This window comes from Typha latifolia, chromosome 10 (genome assembly GCF_019914945.1).
Source record: "Typha latifolia isolate L0001 chromosome 10, TyphaL0001v2, whole genome shotgun sequence".
Lineage (NCBI taxonomy): Eukaryota > Viridiplantae > Streptophyta > Magnoliopsida > Poales > Typhaceae > Typha > Typha latifolia.
In genome coordinates, this window is record NC_133095.1 from 9,029,569 (window position 1) to 9,053,497 (window position 23,929).

The 23,929-nt window shown below is 41.9% G+C and overlaps 1 pseudogene; it reads left to right on the forward strand.

The window, feature by feature from the left end:
* Nucleotides 1-21,217: 21,217 nt before the first annotated feature.
* On the forward strand, nt 21,218-23,721 carry LOC140796523 (laccase-24-like; annotated as a pseudogene).
* Nucleotides 23,722-23,929: the final 208 nt, after the last annotated feature.

The following is a 23,929-nucleotide window of genomic DNA, read 5'->3' on the forward strand; positions in this document are numbered from 1 at the left end:
GTGAGTTGAAGAAGCAATGTAGCCTCCAAAAAGTCTCCTAGAATGATCTTCTTCAACGCTTCAAGTTAGGGCAACACTATCCTTATATATCATCTCCAAGATAGAGCCAAATCCAAGTTATATTCGTACTCACGAAAATCCAATAAATTGCAAACTTCATAGGTGTGTTCGAACGCGGCCCGCGTGCGTTCGAACGGCCTGACTTGATCTTAGGTGCGTTCGAACGGGCCCAAGTCCGTTCGAACGCAACAGCTTGAATTCTTCAGGTTGCGTTCGAACGCATTTGTGAACGCGGCTCTCGGTCTGTGTGAACGCAGTGCTCGCGTTCGAACGCTTTTGTGAACGCGGCTCTCGGTCTGTGTGAACGCAGTGCTCGCGTTCGAACGCGTTTGTGAACGCGGCTCTCGGTCTGTGTGAACGCAGTGCTCGCGTTCGAACGCGTTTGTGAACGCGGCTCTCTGTCTGTGTGAACGCAGTGCTCGCGTTTGAACGCGTTTGTGAACGCGGCTCTCTATCTGTGTGAACGCAATGCCCGCGTTCGAACGCGTTTGTGAACGCGGCTCTCTGTCTGTGTGAACGCAGATTTCGCGTTCGAACGCGTTTGTGAGCGCGGTGTGAACGCGACGGCTTTTCTCCAATGATCTTGCAATTCTTCACACCAGAGATATTCTAGACTTGAGTAAAGCTCATATAAATGTAAAAATACACTTAGAATATTTTGAACACAATTGCCAACAATTAAAAACCTAACAATCTCCCCCTTTGGCAATTTGTGACAAAACACTTAGGTTACAAGATATTACAAAGACTTCAAACTGAGCAACCAACAAGTCTAGAGTATTTTGCATATCAATCCCTGCAAAGAAACATATACCAATGCAAGATCAAGTGAAAATAACTTGAAATAAAAAAAAATCAAAACACAAGTTATCACAAGAGCAAAAATTTAAACAGACAAGAATTAAACACACGTTATCACAATTACTTCAAGTTAAGTTCAAATGCCAACGACACTAAGACAAAGCAAGGTTTCAACATTAAGAAAACTCCACTAAACTCCCCTATGCCCATACTCCCCTACACACCTAGACACCTAAACACTAAGACACTATCTAAGACACTCTCCCCCTTTTTGGCACAAATGCCAAAGACTAGGAACTCGGAGGAAACTGACGATGAAGAATCGTCAACACGGAGTCAAGAACAGTCCCCTGACGAGCTTGCTCAGCTCGTAATTCATTTACTGCCGAATGGAGATCCTGGACTTGAGTACAAAGCTGATCGAAACGGTCCGAGTTCTGAGGTAACTCCCCCTCAGTGAGAGATGAGTCATCGGCAGAGCTATCATCAGAACTGTCGAGGTGCGATGACCGACCAGCGGTGGAAGAGGATGGTTTGAGAGGAGACAACTGGTCGTGAGCTTGACTCCGCTTAAGAGTTATCCGATCCAATGGTTTCTGCGAAGTAAGAGAAGGTTCCGAAGTATCGACTCGCACCCCACTTTGAGTGCACAGATTTGTAAGAAAAATGCCAAATGGTAATCCCTCATGAGGTGCTTCTTTCTTTGCAGCTGAGAGAATCGAATCATAGATCACGGCAGCTAAGTCAATAGAGACACCCGATAACATGGCATGAAGAAGGAACGCACGATCGAGACTAATGCTGGAATGTCGAGTCTTGGGTGTAACATTGTACAGACAAAAGAGGTGAAGCATGCGAGCCACAGATGTCAGCTTTGCATGCGGCATCATGTCACCTTTCCAACGTTCCCCTTTGATCAGGACAGTACCGGCATATTCATTGACATCAGGAAGTGGAGCAGACGTTGGATACTGGTACTCACCATCAGGAAGACGAAGTTCAACACGAATAACATCAGAATCCAGGTAGATAGATACACCACGAACAGTAGAACGTATACAGTGATCGAAAATCGTGGCATTACTAAAGAATTCCCGAACAATTTCCACATAAGCAGTTCCGCTCATCCGACACACTGATAACCATCCTCGTTCAGTAAAGATCTGTTCAATCCCCAATTTAGAAAAATCAGATATAACCACGGGTCTTTCACAGATAACAGGACGGGTGCCAAAATTATGTTTATAGCGACCCGCAGCCGCTGTTGAAGAAAACTTGGAAGCCGAGGATGGCGATGAAGGCGGCCTTGGTTTCTTGGTCACTGTCGCCTTTTTAGGCATTCTTGAAAAGAAAACACGTTGTAATATTCAATACATGCCCAAAGCAACCAAAAAAAATAGCAAGAATTCGAAAAAAAACTGGTAGAAACCATGAAGCCCCAAAAGGAAAAACATCTTTCACTTGAAAAACGCTAAGATATCACGTTCAATCTCGCAAGAACCATCAAGAGTTGAGCATTAACGTGATCAAAAGTTGAGAACGCACAAAATCACTCAAGATCAAGCATGTTTATAGAATAAAAAAATAGGAAAATAATGGATGATCATACCTTGCAAATGTGGGGAGAAACTCAAAAATTTTGTGGAAAGACACTAGATCCGGAGGAGATCTACCCCCAAAAAGGATTTGAAGTGAAAAATTCGATGAAAAGCACCGAGATCTTGAAGATTTGAGAAGGGGAAAAGGAAGGGTTTTTAGGGTTTGGAAAAAGGAAGATGAAACCCTTAGGTTCGGACGCAGTATTTAATGAACCCACGAGTGCGTTCGAACGCACCAGTTCGCGCGTTCGAACGCACCGCGTTCGAACTCAAAAATCCTCGTTCGAACGCCCCTTTTTTTTTAATTTTTTTATATATATATATATATATATATATAAGCTAAAAACAAGTTCAAAATCATTTTGGAGATGCACTTCTAGAATTCCAAACTATATTCAAGACATAGAATATGACAATCAAATGAAATAAGTCATACAAGATCAAGCAAATCATCAAAAGCATATTATAATCAATTCGAATGCATCACTCAAAATTACATTAATCTTGATTGATCATAACGATATGCATATGCAAGATGTGCATTAATAACATGAACCAATCTTTTTAAACAAACTTTTCTATATAAACAATGATGCAACACAGTAGTCAAACCGACTTAGTATGGAAATGTTGCACTTTTCGACTTATTCTCCATAACACAACAGGAATTTTTCCTGTATTTTTTTTTTTTGAAACATATATGTGCAATGACGGCTTTCACACATGAGTAGGTAGCCCTTTTCTTGTAGTACAAATCAACCGATGTGCAAGAAGAGATTCATATATATAATTTTTTAAATTGCAAATAATGTACTGAGTCAAACTGGACTCGAAATAAGACGGCTTTCACACTAACTCATTGTATCCCTTTTCATTGATCTTTTATAAAAATATATTTGATAACGAAGCATGAGGTCAAACTGTGCAAATCAAAGTTAATAGAGAGCTATATAAAAAAAATATTCATGATATCATGCTCACACAAGAATACACATACGTTATGAGTGCATTAAACATTTATAATTATTGTAGTCGAGGGAGTGACCAAATTAAAATTGAAACAATATACTACAAGATGACAAACTTGACTATAATAACTCATAATCAAAAGGAAAATCATATTTTTTATGTCAAGAGTATAGTATTGAATCTAAGAGTGCATCAATTTTTTTTTTATATAACAAAAAAACTCTCGACGAATCTAAAACTAAAACCAAAGAAAATGTCAGAGTAAAGAAAACCAAAAAAAATGAAACGATAAGAAACTCGCAAACTAAAAAGAACTCAAATCCCAATAAAATCAGTCCAAAGCACAAATCCCCAAAGAAGTACGAAGATACTCAAATCTCTGTAAATCCAAAGGTTTAGTAAACAAATCACCCAACTGTTTCTCCGTCTCAACATGTTCAAGAGCTATTGTTTTGTCTTCAACTAACTCGCGTATAAAATGATGTCGGATATCAATATGTTTTGTACGCGAGTGCTGAACAGGATTTTTCGATATATTAATAGCACTCATGTTGTCACAATAAAGCACCATAGTATCTTGTTCAATGCCATAATCCTTGACCATCTGTTTCATCCATAGTAACTGAGAACAACAACTCCCTACTGCAATGTACTCAGCCTCTGCAGTAGATAAAGATATCGAGTTTTGTTTCTTACTGTGCCAAGCAACCAGATTGTTTCCAACATAAAAACATCCACCTGAAGTACTTTTTCTATCATCACATGAACCTGCCCAATCAGAATCCGTGTATCCCGATATGATAGCACTCGAGTCATACGTAAACCAGATACCTAAATCAACTGTGCCACTGACATATTTTATGATACGTTTCACAAAGAAACAAATGTGACTCATTAGGTTCGAGACCGAAACCTAGCACACACACCGACACTAAATGCAATGTCGGTCTACTAGCGCTAAGTACAAAAGACTACCAATCATGCTCCTATACAGTGTCTGATCAACACTTTGTCCTGAAATATCCTTACCTAGTTTGGTAGTTGTACTCATAGGAGTTCTAGCATGTTTTGCATTTTCTAAACCAAATTTAGTCACTAGATCCTTAGCATATTTGGTTTGAGCGATAAATATCCCTCTTTCCAATTGAGTAATTTGAAGTCCCAAAAAGAACTTCAACTCACCCATCATGCTCATCTCAAAATGACTATGCATGAGATCAGCAAACTCCTTAGCTAACGATTGACTCGTTGCCCCGAAGACAATGTCATCCACATATATTTGTGCCACAACTAAACTTCTGTTCGACCGTCTAATGAACAATGTCTTGTCCACTCCCCCTCGAGTGAACCCCGCATCCACTAAAAAAGTGGTCAACTTCTCATACCAAGCTCTTGGAGCTTGTTTTAGCCCGTAGAGGGCCTTTTTCAATTTAAAAACATGAGAAGGAAATTTTTGATTTTTGAAACCCTTAGGTTGTTCCACATAAACTTCTTCATTCAGAATACCATTCAAGAAGGCACTTTTAACATCCATTTGAAACAATTTAAATTTTAAATGACAAGCAATGGCAAGCAGTATACGAATAGACTCTAATCTAGCAACAGGAGCAAAAGTCTCATCAAAATCTATACCCTCAACCTGAGTGTATCCCTGTGCTACTAGTCTGGCTTTATTCCGAACTATATTGCCATGTTCATCACTTTTATTCTTGTAAATCTATTTTGTTCCAATGACATTCACATTCTTAGGTCTAGGGACTAAATACCAAACATCATTCCTAGAAAATTGCTCTAATTCCTCATGCATAGCATTAACCCAAGAATCGTCTAACAATGCTTCCTTCACATTTTTAGGTTCAAAAGAAGATGTATAACAAGTAAATGATACCTCACTTTGGATTTGTCGTCTTGTCTTAATTGGTTCATTCACGTCTCCGATCACTTGTGTCGGTGGATGATTTGATTTCACTCTAGCGTATGGTTCCGGTATGGTGCGTCATTTTTGTTCATTTCAACTTTGTCCTCGTTCGATTCTCAATTTCCGCATCAAGCTCCTTTCCTATTTCTTCGTAATTTGTATTTGCGAAAATGTAAACAGGAGTAGCTTCGCTTAAGTCGGTCGTGGATTCATCTATCATAACATTAGCAGATTCCATAACAGTAGAAGTGTCAAGATTAAATACTCTGTAGGCTCTACTATTATTCGAATACCCCAAGAAGATGCCTTCGCTACTTCTAGTGTCAAATTTAGTCAAATATTCCCGATCACGCAAGATATAACATTTACTACCAAAAACTCGAAAATATTTAACACTAGGTTTCTTACCTTTCCAGATTTCATAAGCAGTCATTTTTGTACCTGGTCTGAGATAAACACGATTTATCACGTGTACCGCTGTATTGACCGCCTCTGCCCAAAACCTTTGAGTAACATTTTTAGCGTGAAGCATAACCCTAGCCATTTCCTGCACAACTCGGTTTTTTCTTTCAACAATCCCGTTCTGTTGTGGAGTTATAGGAGCTGAAAACTCATGTTGAATACCAAGAGAATCACAAAATACGAAAAATTTTCATTTTCAAATTCTCTACCATGATCAGAACGAATCCTAACTAGGGTTGTAGATTTTTCATTCTGCAATTTTAAGCATAGTGATTTAAAAACTTCAAAGGTTTCAGACTTCTCCCGTAGAAAGGCAACCCAGGTATATCTAGAGTAATCATCGACCATTAAGAATATATAGCGTTTACCTCCAAGACTTTCAGTTTTTTGTTGGACCCATCAAGTCCATGTGAACTAATTGAAGCACACGGTTGGTGGTAGCTGAATTTACCTTCTTGTGTGAGATTCGAATTTGTTTTCCAATTTGACATGAACCGCACACTCTTTTTGACATTTCTTTCATCTTAGGTATTCCTCTTACCACTTCATGTTTGGACAGAGTAAATAATTCCTTGTGATTCACATGTCCAAGACGTTGATGCCAGAGATCTGCAATGTCGAAAAAGGCACTGTTACATTTCAGTTTATGTGAAGTTCCAACAATATAGAAATTATCAGATGTTCTAGATCCATAACATACAACATTACCATCATGATCTAGAATAGTACAATCAATTTTGGAGAATTTTACCTCATAATCTTCATCACAAAATTGACTGATACTCAGTAGATTTGCTTTCAAGCCCTTAACATACAAAACATTTTTGAGACTAGGAATCCCTGGAATACTTACCTTTCCTTTACCTATTACCTTTGATGAATTACCATCTCCGAATGTCACAACTCCCCCTTCATGTTTTTCAAGATTAGAAAATAACAACTTGTCACCCGACATATGTCTTGAACAGCCGCTGTCTAAATACCACAAATCAGAATTTAAAGCTTTCAAGGCTGTATGCACAACATAACATCTTAAATCACTTTTCTTGACCCATATGGCCTTTGTTTTCATCCCATAAATGAAAGCATTTCTAGGTTTTTGCAAAAGTTTGCAATGAGGTCGAATATGCCCTAGAATGCCGCAATGATAGCATGTCGGAACAAACCTTTTTCTACTCACCTTTTGTCGAGGAGTGTGACTAGAGTTTACCTTTGGTACCGTCGAAGTTTCACTAGTTTGTAGATTCAACTTCAGTTTAGAAGCATTCATCCAGGATTTCTTTGTAAATGCGGTTGATGGCATCAGGTATTCTTCCTTTTGTATACCTACAGAAACAAAAACAGTTTTATTATTATTTGAATTACCAGTGTATCCAACACCATACCTGTCTTTTCCAGAGATCTGAGCTTTTAGTATCTCGTCCAGTTTGTTCTTCCCTTTTAGAAATGTAACTTCTTTATGCAATCGCTCTAGTTCAATTTCATCAGCCTTCATTTTATTTTTCGCATTGCCAAGTTGTTCAGAAAGGTTTTTGACACATTCAAGCTCCAATTTGTACTTCTCCTCAAATTGAATTCTTTCTGGTTCAATTACCTTGAGTCGTTGAAGTAGTCTAAGATTGCTTTTCTTGACTTTAAATGACTCCAGGTACAAGTCATTATATGTCTTTTGAATTTCAGATTCATTTTCCTCAGCTGGTAGCATATCAAAATCATCTATACTATCAGAATCAACAATAGAGTCAGTATTAAGCAGAGAAGAGGCAAAGGCTACAAAGTTTTCTTCGTCTTTTTTAGAATCATCATTAGATTCATCTGAATCATCCCAAGTAACTTTCATAGCTTTACCCTTTCTCTTAAGACGATTAGGGCATTCTTGTGCGATGTGTCCAAAACTAGAACATTCAAAACATTGAACTTTATTCTCAGAATTCTTATTTTTTTGTTTGACATTGTTGTTGCTAACACTTGTATTCGAACTCACAGTATTCTTCTTTTTCACAAAAGCTTTATTTTTTTCAAATTTTTCAGCATTCAACTTGTTTGGCTTCCGAAAGAATTTATTGAACTTTTTGACAAACATAGCCAACATCTCAACATCTAAATCACCTTCATCATCGACTCCTCTAAATTTTGTTCAACAAAGGGATAGAGCCATCCCTTTGGACTTTCTCGGTTTTGAATGACTTGACTCAAATGTTTGAAGATTTCCTACCAATTGTTCAACTTTCATAGAGTCGATGTCTTTACTTTCCTCAATAGCTGTAACTTTCGCCTGAAACCTTTCTCGGAAGAGACCTAAGAATCTTACGGACAATTCTTGTTTTCAGAATTTTCTCTCCTAGGTTGAAACTGGAGTTGACTATATCACTCGGCTTTGCATAGAACTCATTAAATGTCTCATTCTCCTCCATACGTAGGGTTTCAAAACTAGTAGTCAACCTCTGAAGTTTCGAAAGTTTTACAGCCATAGTTCCTTCATGAGTTGTTTCTAAGATCGTCCAGGCTTCTTTTGCTATTTCACAAGGAGAAATTCTTCTAAATTCTTCCGAGGAAACACAACTAAAAATTGCATTTATTGCTTTGCTATTCTAGCCAACTTTTTCATAATCTGTCTTATCCCATGACTCAATCGGTTTCTCAACAAACTTATCATTCACCATGTACATTGGTGGACTCTAACCGTTCACAATGGCCATCCATACACGCTCATCTATAGACTTCAAATAAGCTCTCATCCTAGCTTTCCAATATCCATAATTTGATCCATCTAGAATAGGAGGTCTAATAGATGAGGGTCCATCTCTATGAAAATCCATGCCTATCTGATCTCTCTCAAAGAATGAGAGAACCCGCTCTGATACCAATTAAAATAACCCCTAGACACACGTATGTATCTAAACACTAGGCAAAGATATTTTTCGTTTGCTTAAGTAAACATTAGACGAAATATTAAAAACGAAAGCAGAGATGTACGCCAAGATTTTAACGTGGAAAAACCCAAACAGGAAAAAACCACTGATCCAAACTCGGATCAAAACCAATCACTAGAATAGTAGCAGTTACAAGACTAACTCACAAAACACCCCATCGATCTAAACGACTTTGTTCCTCTCAGTCTTGCTCGCTAGAACCCACGATTCACTGCTTCTCGTGATTGAAGTCCAATCTTAGTAACCCTCGAGATTGATCTTTCGTCTCGATAGCTCTTAAGACGAAAGATTAAGATTTGTAGATGAGAAGAGCCTTGTGAGTTGAAGAAGCAATGTAGCCTCAAAAAAGTCTCCTAGAATGATCTTCTTCAACGCTTCAAGTTAGGGCAACACTATCCCTATATATCATCTCCAAGATAGAGCCAAATCCAAGTTATATTCGTACTCACGAAAATCCAATAAATTGCAAACTTCATAGCTGCGTTCGAACGTGGCCCGTGTGCGTTCGAACGGCCTGACTTGATCTTAGGTGCGTTCGAACGGGCCCAAGTGCGTTCGAACGCAACAGCTTGAATTCTTCAGGTTGCGTTCGAACGCGTTTGTGAACGCGGCTCTCGGTCTGTGTGAACGCAGTGCTCGCGTTCGAACGCGTTTGTGAACGCGGCTCTCGGTCGGTGTGAATGCAGTGCTCGCATTCGAACGCGTTTGTGAACGCGGCTCTCTGTCTGTGTGAACGCAGTGCCCGCGTTCGAACGCGTTTGTGAACGCGGCTCTCTGTCTGTGTGAACGCAGATTTCGCGTTCGAACGCGTTTGTGAACGCGGTGTGAACGCGACGGCTTTTCTCCAATGATCTTGCAATTCTTCACACCAGAGATATTCTAGACTTGAGTAAAGCTCATATAAATGTAAAAATACACTTAGAATATTTTGAACAAAATTGCCAACAATTAAAAACCTAACAACAAATACCGACAGGAGCGTTCGATCGCGTGTTCGAACGCCTACATCACGTTCGCAAATCCAGAAGAGCGAACTCGGTGCATTCGAACGCGGTTGGGCGAGTTCGAACGTGGTCGACGAAAATTGTGTTTTTAGGGTTAATTTGAGTTGTTGGTTAACCTATAAAAAGATGTGGTAGGCAACCAAATTGATTATTGATTATTGAGATTGAGTTTTGCCTTGCCTCCTTCGTCTTCTTCGCTCCCGTTCTCTCAATCCCCGGCGACGCCGCGTCTAACCTCCCTCGTCCAGCTAATCACCCTAGTCCTTTAGGGGTGGCCCTCTTCTCCCCCTTCGTCCAATCTATCCAACACTTACCCTAATCCTTCCATCAACCACAACCCTTCCACCATCACTTTTCACCGATGCCACACCACATTAACGCCGGTCCACCTTCAACCACCATTACCTAGGATCACGTGCCTCCATCCACGGATCCAAAATAGACCATTTGACCTTTGTCCACAAATCGGACGATATCTCGAGATCCCCACATCCGATTCGCCTACAACTAGATTTGTTGGAAAGATCTTTTCTGGGGCTACAACATATTAAAGTTTCACGTCGATCCGACGGCAGCATATTTCGGGATCTTATTTCCAAGTTCTGTGCCAGATCTAGTCCAGATCAAGAATTGGAAGAGATCGACCCTTCACCAAAACGGCGAGATCGTATCAAGCTGGTATTAGAGCTCCATAGCCAGAGGCGTGATCGTATCAAGCTGGTATCAGAGCTCCATAGCTAGAGGCGTGATCGTATCAAGCTGGTATCAGAGCCACCATTCCTCAGACAAGCGCTTCCAATGACGACAACCAGATCCATGGCTGCACGGCGAGATAATGAAGAACAGATTCTCCCAATAGAGTAGGGAGAAACGATTGCAGGGACTTCCACCCGTGGAACCGCCCGATCTAATCAGAATATGGAAGAACCTAGCGTTCAAGCCGTGTTGGGGTCTCTTTCAGAGCAAATGGCCATCAACAACTAGATGATGATGGAGATGATGCGGGAACTACGGGCGACAAGGGAAGCAATGGCGAACGGGAAAGCACCATCGACCCCACGACGCGAGTCCACCCCCTTGAACCCACCGCCACCGGTTCAGCCTTTGCAACCACAAGAGCCGCTGCTACCACCACCCTATGGGCAGAGGCAAGCAAGGATGGTTACACCAGGTCCAGTTGTAGGTGAACCCATCCGACGGGTGAATTACTATGGAGACCGCCTTGGAGATCAAGATCCGTGGGCGGGTCAATATGATCCGGAACCACGGCAAGTTAATCAAAACCGAAGGAGGGATCATCAACCCTTCATGGTGCATCCTCCCCCGGTTAGACAAGGACATGATCTGGAACGAGACAATGGCATCCGTGGACAAGTCGTGCGTCTCGAATTCCCCAAGTTCAAAGGTGGCGACCCGATCGATTGGTTGCATAGGGCGGAGCAATTCTTTGCATACCAAGGAACGGCGGAAAAGTATAAGGTGACGCTTGCGAGCTTCCACCTTGAGGATGCGGCACTTCATTGGTTTCGAGCAGCCAATGCCACTGAGGCTATCGAAACTTGGGCTGAATTTTGCGCCGATATCACACGGCGATTTGGAGCATCGGGATATGAAGACTTTGATGCTCTCCTCTCAAAGACGGTGCAAAAGACCACGGTTGGGTCATAGCAAGAAGAATTTGAGAGGATTAGTAGCCGATGTCATCCACCATGGACGGATCAGCAACTTCGCAGCACCTTCATCTCCGGGCTGCGGGGTGACATACAAGCCGATGTGAGGGCTTTAAGGCCTAAAACCATAAAGGAGGCCTTCGAAGATGCGGTGCTTATGGAAGACAAACATAGGGCCATGAAGATACACTTGAAACAGAGTTGGATGAGCCAAGGAAGCCGCAATCAAGCTCAACCAAACATAGCGGCGGGAAATACTATCGGAGTACCAAGGGTTGCTGCTACAATGGTACCTCCTCGAGCACACTTGAAGCCATCCCAAGATGTGAAGTATGCACCTAGAGGTCCGGGACGAGCACTCACACCAGCCCAAGTAGAAGAAAGAAGAGCCAAGGGCCTATGCTTCCGTTGTGATGAGAAGTTTGTACCCGGGCATTGCTGCGCTAAACCGATGGGATCGGTGATGCTAATCAATGGATTGGAGGAAGCGGAGGACGAGTTTGCAGCTGAAGGTGCAGATGTGGCTGGACATCAAGGAGAAGAAGCTGAGGAGCAACCCGTGGAGGACATGATAGCCGAAATCTCCCTCCACGCCTATTCGGGGACAGCTGCGCCAAAGACCTTGCGGGTGAACGGGGTAGTCAAGAAAACCACAATGAGAATCTTGATTGACACCGGGTCCACCCACAACTTCATTGACAAGAGGCTCCTTAGGAAGATTGGGCTCGAGTCGGAACCCACGGAAGGGTTCAATGTGACGATCGGAGATGGCACCACATTGCGAGCATATTTTATTTGTGGAGGTGTGGAATTGAAGGTGCAAGGCCAAACTTTCACATTGGACCTTTATCCGTTGGCCTTGCGAGGTGCCGACATTGTTTTGGGGACTCAATGGCTTCAAAGCTTGGGGCCCATAACATTTGATTTCTCAAACCTCACACTGACATTTCGGAGGAATGGAAGAAGGGTGCTGCTGGATGGAAATCAACCATGGTAAGGGCCGACATTGCAACCACTTGTGGGTTTTCCTTGTGCAGGGGACCGAGCTCTACTATTGCAAATGGCTGTTGTTGAACCAGAACATCCACCACCAAGGGAAGTAGCCTCTGACATGGAAGAGCTGCTACAGGAGTTTCAGGATCTCTTCAAGGAACCCCGAGGACTACTGCCGAACCGTCGTCATGACCATCGCATCCAAATCATTCCAAGGGCTAAACTTGCGAATGTCCGACCCTATCGGTACCCGCATGTCCAGAAGGAAGAGATCAGTAAATTGGTGGAGGAAATGCTCGAGCAAGGGATTATTCAACCGAGTAGAAGTGCCTACTCATCGGCGGTTTTGCGTCGACTACCGAGCCTTGAATGCAATTACTGTCAAGGACCGATATCCAATACCGGTGATCGAGGAGTTGCTGGATGAGCTCACAGGGTCGGCCTACTTCAGCAAACTTGACTTAAGAGCGGGATACCATCAAATCAGAGTCGATCCTGAAGATGTACACAAAATGGCGTTCCAAACTCACGATAGCCACTATGAGTTTCGAGTCATGCCGTTTGGGCTCACCAATGCACCGGCCACCTTCCAAGGGCTAATGAATGACCTCTTCCGCCCACTCTTGCGTCGGTACGTGCTCGTCTTCTTTGACGATATTCTAGTATACAGCAGGAATTGGAGTAAGCACTTGCGGCATGTGCGGGAGGTATTAAATATCTTGCGACAAAACCAGCTAAAAGTTAAGATGAGCAAGTGTCTTTGGGGAGAGTCAAGAGTGGAGTACTTGGGGCATATAATCTCTGTAAAAGGAGTGGAAGCTGACCCAAGCAAGATCAAGAATATGGTGGATTGGCCGATTCCTACTAATCAGAGGGAATTGAGGGGATCCCTTGGATTGACAGGGTACTACCGGCGATTTGTTGCCAACTATGGCAAAATTGCTGCCCCGCTGACCTCCTTACTCAGAAAAGGTGGGTTTCAATGGATGGGCAAAGCAACGGAGGCCTTCGAAGCCTTGAAGACAGCTATGTCTACAGCTCCGGTTCTAGCACTACCAGATTTCGGCAAGCCCTTTGTGGTGGAGTGCAACGCTTCGGGTGAGGGCATTGGAGCAGTTTTGATGCAAGAGGGCAGACTTGTGGCATATATGAGCAAAGCATTGTCAAGTCAGTCGCGACAGCTATCTACCTACGAGTGCGAAATGCTAGCGATTCTACATGCCGTCACCAAATGGCGACCCTACTTGATTGGCCAACGGTTTACTATCCGCACGAACCAGCGTAGCTTACCCTACTTCATGGAGCAACGTGTGCATACCCCAGCCCAACAACGGTGGGTCACGAAACTCCTTGGGTATGACTACGAATTAGTCTACAAAAAGGGGATTGAAAATCGAGCCGCTGATGCTCTTTCACGCCAACCGGACACAAGTGAGCTTGCCTCTCTTTCAGCACCAGCATTTCCTACATCTTCAGATATATGGGGAACCAATGCAGAAGATCATACCATGGAGGAACTTAAGCCAGAGTTCAAAGATTGCTTCACAAACTTCAAACCTTGAGGACAAGGTTGCGGAAGCGTGGTGGATTGATACGATTCGGACTTCACCAACGTCGTCTCGAGCATTGATTCACTTTAGGAGTGCTTTTATTTCATGTTTTAGTGTTTTAATTTTCATTAAAATAAGTTTTCTATAAGTCGCGTTCGAACGCGAGTGGAGTGAGTTCGAACGCGGTTTGTGAAGGTGGTTGTGAACGTGGTGAAGAGAATGTACTGTGCGTTCAAACGCGGTGCGTTCGAACGCACTGCGAACGCCTGCATCGCGTTCGCAAATACCGACAGGCGCGTTCGAACGCCAGCATCGCGTTCGCAAATCCAGAAGAGCGAACTCGGTGCGTTCGAACGTGGTCGGGCGAGTTCGAACGCGGTCGACGAAAATTGTGTTTTTAGGGTTAATTTGAGTTGTTGGTTAGCCTATAAAAGGTTGTGGTAGGCAACCAAATTGATTATTGATTATTGAGATTTAGTTTTGCCTTGCCTCCTTCGTCTTCTTCGCTCCTGTTCTCTCAATCCCCGACGACACCGCTTCTAACCTCCCTCGTCCGGCTAATCACCCTAGTCCCTTAGGGGTGGCCATCTTCTCCCCCTTCGTCCAATCTATCCAACACTTGCCCTAATCCTTCCATCAACCACAACCCTTCCACCATCACTTTTCACCGGTGCCACCACATTAACGCCGGTCCACCTTCAACCACCATTACCTAGGATCACGTGCCTCTATCCACGGATCCAAAATAGACCATCTGACCTTTGTCCACAAATCGGACGATATCTCGAGATCCCTACATCCGATTCGCCTGCAACTAGATTTTTTGGAAAGCTCTTTTCTGGGGCTATAACATATCAAAGTTTCACATCGATCCGACGGCGGCATATTTCAGGATCTTATTTCAAAGTTCCGTGCCAGATCTAGTCTAGATCAAGAATTGGAAGAGATCGACCCTGCACCAAAACGGCGAGATCGTATCAAGCTGGTATCAGAGCTCCATAGCCAGAGGCGTGATCGTATCAAGCTAGTATCAGAGCTCCATAGCCAAAGGCGTGATCGTATCACAAGTGGTTCAGGCCAAGTCCTAGGCTCCGTCGGGTCAAACCAAGCCCTAGCCATTAGATGGGGTGGAGTTTTAGTGTGCCGAACTCCATCTCGTGCACCTAACCCTGGTGGGTTCATCTATTGATGTGCACGCCCAAGGGATGGGTCCACCCCAAACCATATGACATCCTCCTCTTCAATTGGTTCCGTGTTCATAGGTTCGGGAGCCGCAACACTCCTCTCTATTTGTGCTCATGAAGTTCGTTCATCGCGGAGTTCGCGAATAGCGGACACCATCTCAGTGATGAATGCTTGTATTGATTACAAGGATTGAAGCACCTCTGATTGAGATGTCGAGGGTGGTGGGGTCAGCAATTCCGATGGTGGATTTGTGCTCTTAGGTAGTCTGGTAGTCGTCGCCGGTGGTGGATCCCTAGTCGTAGAAGTCTCACCGGTTACTCTTACTGTCATCCCTCGTGTGATTGTCATCTGGTATGAGGATAACAACATCTTTGATACCAAATTGTTACGAACCACTAGAGATGATTCACAACAACAGAGTGTAGGCTTTGATTAGGGTGAATGATGGTGGATGGAGAGGGTGGAAGGAGGGATGATGGAGGTGATGATGGTGAGGAAGATGATGGGCAGCAATGGCGGTGATGAAGGAATATTAATTTACTTCTACTTCTAGTTTATCCTACTCTTACTCCTAAGATAAGCTCAAGGCTAGAATACTTTCTCAATGCTTGGATGTTTAACAAAGGAGCCTAACCCCTCTATATATAGAGGTCGGTTACACCGAGTCCCACTAGGACTAGCCATAAAGGCTGACATGACTCAAATTAGGATTTGCCTTAAATGCTTATATGACTTAATTGGACTTGTATTAAAAGCTTACTTGACTTAACTAGACTTACCTTAAAAGCTGTCATGACTTATTTGCACTTGTCTTAATGGCTCACATGACTAAACTAGACTTACCTAAAAGGCATACATCATGAAATAATTAAAAGATAAATAAACTCGATCGTTCGAGCCGAATGTCCCCGTGAATTGATCTAATCAGACTCGGATCACATCATGATTTAACCTCATGTCCAAATAGCAAGCTAGGGCTTACACTCAAGGGCAAACTCATTTTTTACCATGACAAAGTAGTCATTCCAGCCAAATACGGCTTGCACGTGGAGTTGGTATGCCACTTCTATGACACTGCTATGGCTAGTGATGAAGGGGTGTTGCGCACCTACAAATGGTTGAACTAGAGTTGCATATGACTGGGATAAAGAAAGATGTGCAAGACCATGTCCAGGCTTGCAAGGTGTGCCAAAGAATGAAGATCAAATAGGCGAAACCTATCGATTCCCGAACGAGTTTGGGAGGATGTCGCCATGGAGTTCATCGACGGTCTACGTAAGACTAGAGGACATTTGGTGGTCATGATAATAGTTGACCACCTCAGCAAGTATGCACACTTTTTGGCATTAGCACATCCCTACATGACAAAGAAAGTTGCGAAGATTTATGTGCGCAATGTAGCCAAAATGCATGGTATGTCAAAATGGATGGCTTTTTATGGTGACCCTATTTTTGTGAGTCAATTTTGGTAGGAAATGTTTGCTCTCCAAGGGACTTCCTTCCGTATAAGTTCAACATATCACCCTCAAATGGACGGCCAATCTGAAGTACTAAACAAATGCTTAGAGTAATACTTGGCGTGTTTTGTAGACGAGTGACCACCATAATGGCTATCCTCCTTGCCATGGGCAAAATGATCTTATAATACGACCTATCACTCGGCCATTGGCATGACCTCATTTGAGGCCGTCGATGGCCGGCCGCCCCCAATCTTGCGCACCTATGTGCCATCGGCCCGAGCTAATTGATCCAAGGTTGATGTGGTTTAGTAAGACCGTGGTGGAGTGCTAAGGACACTCAAGTTGCACCTAGCCACTACCCAAAATCAAATAAAACAAAAACCAAGAGAGGACATTTGTGGTTGGGGATTGGGTCTATATCAAGCTCCAACTGTATTGGCAGAGCTCGGCTAAACCCATCCTTAGTTAGAAATTGGCTCCAAAACTTTTAGATCATACCAGGTGATCGAGAGGATTGGACCCGTAATGCACCAACTACACCTACCCGATGAAGTGCGGATCCACCCGGTCTTCCATGTCTCCAATCTAAAGGCTTGATTTCCTCCTACCAAGCCGATTAGAGTTGTACCGCTCAAACCAGTGGGGGTTGATCCAGCTAAGCCGAAGGTTGAACCAAATACCCCTATTCTAGCTTGAATGCTAGCCAGCTGGTACACTCGAGTCTGGGGCAAGTTGGTGGTTGATGTTTTGGTGGAGTGGTGTGGGCGCACCATGGGCAAGGTGACTTAGATGCCCAAATCTGACTCAATGGACTGCTATCCAAATTTGATACCTTGAGGTCAAGGTGAATAAAAGCGTGGTGGAGTGATATAACTTGATTGGATTGGATTCATTCGCAGCACCTTGGGCTCATAGGGTTGAACATATTTATCTAGTTTATTTATTTGCATTCCTTTTGGCAGTTGTCTTGTTAGTTGAGCTAAGAACTCAAAAACTTGCTAAATATGGAGTCAACTTGTTAGTTGGTTAGTTGAGTCTAGTCGAGTCGATTAATAATTTTAATCGAGTCGATTAATAATTTTAATCGAGTCGATTAATAATTTTAATCGAGTCGATTAATAATTTTAATCGAGTCGATTAATAATTTTAATCGAGTCGATTAATAATTATAATCGAGTCGATTAATAATTATAATCGAGTCGATTAATTATTTTAGTTGAGTCATGAGATGTATGTTGAACCTGAGTTCGACTCGGGCTAGCTGAGTCACAATAGTTGATCAAGTCCTTATCTCAATGGAATGTGAGCCTCTATAAAAATGTGGAGGAAGCCCTAATTTGAGCATTATCTGATTATTGGAGCATTGTCACCCCCATCTGTCTCTCATCTCTATCTCTAGCCATTAGCTCTCCTTCCTCCTCCCTCTTTACCAACCGCGCCATCTCTCCATTGGTTCAATCTCTCCTAGCTTTTAGTCCCCCTCTTCTATATCATTTACTCCTCCCTCATCTTCTAATTTCTCTACCATCACCCAAACTATTCCACTACCTCTGACCTTCCACCACCATCATCCTTAGCGGTGCCACCCTATCACTGTCGGCCTACCACCATCATACCTCACCTAGGAGCCCATGTCTTCACCCACGGATCCCAAATCCCATGCAGACTTGAATCCCATAGGTCTAACCTTTCGATCTTTATCCATCTTTCCAAGGATATCTTTCAATCTAACCATTTGATTTGCATGGGACTAAATTCGATGAAAAGCAGGGCTATATCATAGTAAAATTTCACATTGATATAATGGCTAGATCCACCAGAATATCTCTCGAAAATTCTATCCAAAATCAATTGCGAGATGATCAAACCTTCCGAGGGGAGATCATATCAGAATTTTTCTATTTATATTCTTCGCATGCTATCCAAATGTTAATTATTCCATCTGAACACCTCTCGGTTTTCTTAACAAGCGTTCCAGCCGTCTAGACGCTATTGACCCTATCGGACGAGGTCTTAATTCTACATAATAATTTTTCTTTTCTTCTCACTTTTACTTGATTTCTTGGCATGATTCAATCTTTTGTAAGTAATCTACATGATTATACATAATGATTATACATAATCTCTAAATTATTCATCATTATTATTTAGTGTTTTGTGTTCATAAATTTACCAAATATTGACTATACATATTATAATTAAATCCCTCTCTTTCAGTTATTTATAAATAGGTCCCCCTATTTGCTAAAAGAATAATAAGAGACACTTTGAAGTATGTTTAGCTTAACAAGTACATAACAGGATGGAACAAAAAGTAGAATATTTCATCAAATTTCAAGTGATATTTTTCTATTTTCTAAATTACTCTTATCTCATTTCTCTAAAAATGACATTTGAGATTAAAGCAGAGGTTTGCGGGATATAGTCATACCAAGCTAGGCAAATTAGCTGCAACCACTATGGATCGGAAGAAGGTTCCTTGACTTTAAAAGCAAATCTACATGATAAGCAAAGGTTAGCTGGATATAATCATCCCAAACTCAAGGACTCATGATGACCAAGACTGACTTAACTCTCTACCACTACAAAAAAGAAAAAGAAAAAGAAAAAGAAACAGCATCCATAGTACAAGCTAATCAAAATAAATTTGGCAACATAACGAATCCAAATGACTTTAAGCATGTCAAAAGCTACCAGGTTTGATATTAACGTGAGAGGCTAGCTGACGACTCTACCACACGTTGTGATCATTTAGCTATTAATGGAAAGATGGAATTTGAGAATCCAAGGGCTCTTTCGGCTGGAAAGTACTGCATCCAAGCTCGGTTAGGCAACTAAAAACTAGTTTCCACCAACCTCACTGCGAGCCAACCATTTAATGGATTCCATTCACATGTCTAAGGCCAGGAAGGAGAAGAGGCAACTAGTAGATGCATATAACTAAAAGAGCAAAAGATTCTAATATTATTCTACCTTGTGAAAGCGAAAAAGCCTTAGAAGTCAAGTTGATCCCAGATGTCATATAATTTTATGCTTGGAAAGAGCTACTAGTCCAATAATGCATTTGTTGGAGAACCAACTTTTAAGAAGAAGGATAGGAGAAGGCCAAGGTAATTAATTGAATTCGTGGAAATTTACTAGTAATTGAAGAATATAAAAACAACTTCAATTCTCAAACAAGAATACAAATCAAAGACCCACTTCAACAATGACATTTCAAGGGTAGGGTGGCTGGCATGAATTAATATGTAATGGAAGAGTTAGTCATGCATCGTTAACATCTATATAAGAGCCTACATAGCTTGCTTGCATCATTAAAGAGTTGATTCTAACGATGAGGTTTTAGCTATTTCCTCGAAACAATTCTTCTTCCTCCCTATATATATATCTAACAAGTGGCACGATTCTTGTTGATTTTAGCATTTGCTCTTGCTTCGGTTGGATCTTTTGGCTCTTGTTGGACTCATGGAGCGAACTTTCCGTGTACTCTTAAGTTTAATTCATGCTTATCCTGTTTAGATTTAAACAATTGTGAAACTCCATAATTTCCTTTCTTTAGTTTCTTTGTTTCTAGCTATGAGGCATCGAAATTTATTCTTTGACATATATGCATGAAGTCGCTAGGATTTAATAAGCTTTGGGCATGCTTGTCCTATCTAGATGATGAACATCTCTACTACGAACACATAATTAGTAAGTACACCCAGTAACAAAGAGGAGCATTTTTACTGCAGAAGCTTCCTAGCACCCATGCATTGCATCCCAAGGGCCTATTTGGATAGCCCAATATCTCGCAAGATTCTATAGGAATTGGGCTTTCCTTAGGAAATTTTAAGGATCCTGATGGTTGGAGGAGTTGGAGATGATGGTGGTGGTGGCCAGAGGAGGAGAAGGTTGTGGTAGGCAGAGTAGGAGTTGGTTGTGGGCGAAGGAAGTAGTGATGGTGGTGGAGCTGCACGGGGCAAGAGAGTGCTGATAGGTGAGGAAGGGAGAGAAACAAAACAAGAGTGATAAAATAAAAGTGACTATTTTTTTCCCTTCCTTATAAAAGGATGTTTCTTATGGAAAAAATTTCTTTGCAAATACCCTCCTCCTCATATCATCCTCCTCCGCCCACTACCTCGTTCCCCTCCTCCTCCCATCTTTCTTCTTTTTATTTTTTCCGCTAAAATTTCATAAATCATCCAAACATGATAAATTAAATCAATCCGAATGAAAAACATCACATAAGATTCTTTATTAGCACTTTTTATTTCCTACATGTTGAAATTCCTATGAAATATTTTCCTAATTTACCCAAACAGGCAGCAACAAAACAAATAGTTGGCGGAAGACTGTTGATCATTTGAGCGTTCCAACTGGAAGACGCACATAATTTTATGAATACTAAACTTTGTTCCAGTACATATTAGTGGTTAATTTAGATGACAACTGGTCCTCTAAGGCTGTCTAAAATTAATTTTAATTTCTACGATCAAATCTGTTTCAAAAAATTTCCACTATTAATAAATCTAGAATTACATCATCTGATTGGATAATCAAGTTTAAGACAACCGGTAATGTGATTTTGCACATGACGTATTCCAACGATGTTATCATGTCTACGTTGGAAACATGAACATAAGCCGGCTATGTGAAAAGAGAGTCATTGCAGCAGTAAATGGACAAATGCCAGGTCCCACCTTGGAAGTGCACGAAGGTGATACAGTTGAAGTTTCATGTCATCAACGAATCACCTTACAACATAACAATTCACTGGTAGGATAGTTCCCCAAGATCTATATCCAGTATTTAATAGTTCGTTAAAATTTGCATCAAATACACTAGAAATTAATACAAATGTCTACGATTCGTGAGTGCAGGCATGGTGTTTTTCAGCGACTAAGTGCTTGGGCTTATGGCCCAGACATGATAACCCAGTGCCCAAGTCGCCCTGGTAATAGCTACACCTACAAGTTTAATATCATAGGCCAGGAGGGCACATTATGGTGGCATGCACACGTCTCCTTTCTCCGGGCAACAATTTATGGTGCTCTCGTTATACGACCGAGACGAGGAGCGAAGGCCTACCCCTTCCCAAAACCAGACAGGGAAGTCCCCATTTTACTAGGTATATTTGAAATTTATCTCTATCCATCTAATGTTATATTAGTCAGTTTCCTTTGATCAAGAACGTGAGAACGAATGCAGGTGAGTGGTGGAACGCCAATGTGGTCAATGTGGAAAAGGAGGCTTTGCTGAGCGGTAATGGCGCCAATAAGTCCGATGCTTATACGATCAATGGGATACCTGGTGATCTCTATAACTGTTCTTCTAAAGGTAAGAATGAGAACAATTTTGTCTGGCATATATACATATACATGTTGACAAATAGCTAGCATGATCCATTTTTGTGTCATGGCCGTATGCAGAATTGTATAAGCTTAAAGTCGAGTCTGGTAAGACCTACATGCTCCGGATCATCAACGCTGCGCTCAATAACCAACTCTTCTTCAAGGTGGCCGGCCACGGTTTCACCGTCGTGGCAGCGGACGCCGCCTACACCAAACCGTACAAAACTGACGTGATCGTCATCGCGCCGGGCCAAAGCATCGACGCCCTAATGATTGCCGACGCCCCCGGCCCTTTAATACATGGCCGCCCTTCTCTACCAGAGCATAAGTCCTCCATTTCCGCCGTTCGACAACACCACTACAAGAGGCGTCCTCGAATACAAGTATTCTCACGTACAATCGCCGCATCCACAGATGCCAGAAATGCCGGCGTTCAACGACACGGCCACCGCACACCGCTTCTACACCAACTCGACCGGTCTCCTGATGCCAGGCAAGGGCACCGTGCCTCTCGAAATCGACACTCATATGTTCATCACCTTCGGGTTGGGTATCGACCCGTGCTGGCCGAGCCAAGTCACATGCAACCGGACGCGAGGAGCAACCGTCGCAAGCATGAACAATGTGTCCTTCCGAAATCCTACCAAGATGTCGTTGCTCGAAGCTCGTTACAAGAATGTAAAGGGGATCTACACAGAGGACTTCCCAAACAAGCCGCCGTTGTTCTTCGATTTCACAAACGCCTCCGTGAACACCGATCCGACTCTCGCGCCGCTCCTTTTTGCCCCCAAGGGGACTAAGGTGAAGAGATTGAAGTATAACTCGAGGGTGGAGATGGTGTTACAGAACACGGCTATAATAAGCAATGAGAACCATCCGTTGCACCTTCATGGGTACAACTTCTACGTACTGGCTCAGGGGTTCGGGAATTATAACAAGTCTATTGCGGAGCAGAGCTACAACCTTGTTGATCCACATGAGAGGAACACTATTGCTGTTCCTATAGGTGGGTGGGCTGCGATCCGATTCGTCGCTAATAATCCAGGTACATACTAAATATTTGAATTAGATTCCCTCTTCTTCTTTTCACTATTTTTTTTGCATCCATATCTCTCTTATCCACTAGTTGCATATGTACCTCTATGATTTACGAGGGTATTAGACCCACAGTATTAAAATATAGAATACAAAGATCATGTGTTCTCCAATAGCTTCAGTTTAATTTTAGAGTTGTTAATGAATTAACATGATATGAGAACAGATGTCCTAGAGTTTAAATCCGCATTTAAGGTAAATCTACTTTTTGATCCTCTTAAAAAGTCTGAAACCAAAAATGAGAGAAAATATTAAAATATATAAATATAATGATTATTTATCTCTAATAGTTTAAATTTTTAGAATAATTAATGAGTTAACACTAAAATAGTACAGGCGTTTGGATTATGCACTGCCACTTCGACGTACATCTGCCTTTAGGATTGGCTACAGTGTTTGAAGTAGAGAATGGACCGACTCCAGATTCCATTCTTCTCCCTCCAATGGATTTTCCCCAATGCTAATGGAAGAATATGCGGCCCCTGTATCAAATGCTTTATGAGGATCGAGCTGGTTCTTTTATTATCTTTTTTAAATATCTGATACCTAATTGTACCTTTTGTTGATCATAAATGCTATGGGTTATTTCTGTCCAAGTATTGTTATTGTCATGTTAATGCATGAGAACAAAAAGAGTATTTTTAGTGGGCCAGTATAGAGGTTCTTTTCTGTGTATGGTTTGTGGCTTAAATGGAACGCATGGGTACCTCAGAATAAATGTTAAATTTGGTAGACTACAAATTACACGTGATCTTTTTCTTTTTCTTTTCCAATGATATATAATTTTTTGTAGGCATTGCATCGAACTTGGATTTAGAAAATTGTATCTCAATATATGATATCAAGTATCATAATTTTATTTTAGGATTTTTATACATCACACCCTATATTTTACCTA